Source organism: Natrix helvetica, assembly GCF_964273705.1.
Source record: "Natrix helvetica genome assembly, chromosome: 8".
Classification (NCBI taxonomy): domain Eukaryota; kingdom Metazoa; phylum Chordata; class Lepidosauria; order Squamata; family Natricidae; genus Natrix; species Natrix helvetica.
The window spans coordinates 1237286-1238329 of NC_138559.1; positions in this window are offsets into that span (position 1 = coordinate 1237286).

The window sequence follows — 1044 nt, forward strand, 5'->3', positions numbered from 1 at the left end:
CCCTTCCTTCTTCCCGAGGCGGCTTCGAGGGAAAGCCAATACAATCCCCCCACCATCCAGTCAAGAGCTGAAGAAGCTTCTTGGAGGAGAAGCGAAACGTCTTCAAAAGAAAAAAAAACAGAAAGTCCAGATGCCTCCTGAAAAAGGCAGGAGACAGCCAGGACCTGGAGGGCGGAGAATCTCTACAGACTTTTAGCTATGCAATTTGGACTTGGGAGTATGAATAGATTTCCAGAAAAATTGCAGACTACAAGAACCATCTGCACCACTCAGTTGACCCTGAGGACACACATAAACCTCCAAAATAATGCAAATGACCGGCTGTCTGCAAGGACTATAAATCCTTCCATTCCCCACTAGCACTACTGTCAGAGCTGAAGAAGCTTCTTGGACGAGAGGCAAAACGTCTTCAAAAGAAAAAGAAAAAGAAAGTGCAGTTGCCTCCTGAAAAAGCACCTTTGGGACAACCAGCAGCTGGAGGGCAGAGAATCTCCAGACGATGATTGAAGTTACTTTTTCAGCACCATCGTGAACTTTGCTAAACAAAGTATTAATTAAGGGAGACAAGCTCATCCCATATTTCGGCCCCCAAGGAGCGTTATTACAGTAGGAAATGGAAATCCAAAAATAGGGAAATCGATCTAAATTGCTCGTTATTCAAATTACTGGTTTCAAAACGTTTGCTGCTTTTGAGTGGCCGCATTTGCATGCTTGCAGAGCAGCTGACATAATGTTGGACCCACCCATAAGAGAATTTGGATGAAGGAATTTGATTTGTCCATGGGCCCAAGTGATACAGGATTCCAAGCTGTGAAAAATATGTAGCTGGAATCTTCAGACTTTCCTGGTCTCAGAAATGCACATTTTGAAATTTCATTTTAGATAACATTTAAATTTTTTAAATATCTGCCAATTCAACTATTAGGTGATATTTTTAGTCATCCTAGTGAGGGCCACCAAACATGGACTTTGTGATATTGTACTTGCTAACTAACATGGGCTTTTTTGTATTTTATTCTCTTTTAAACTATTAATTTACAAACC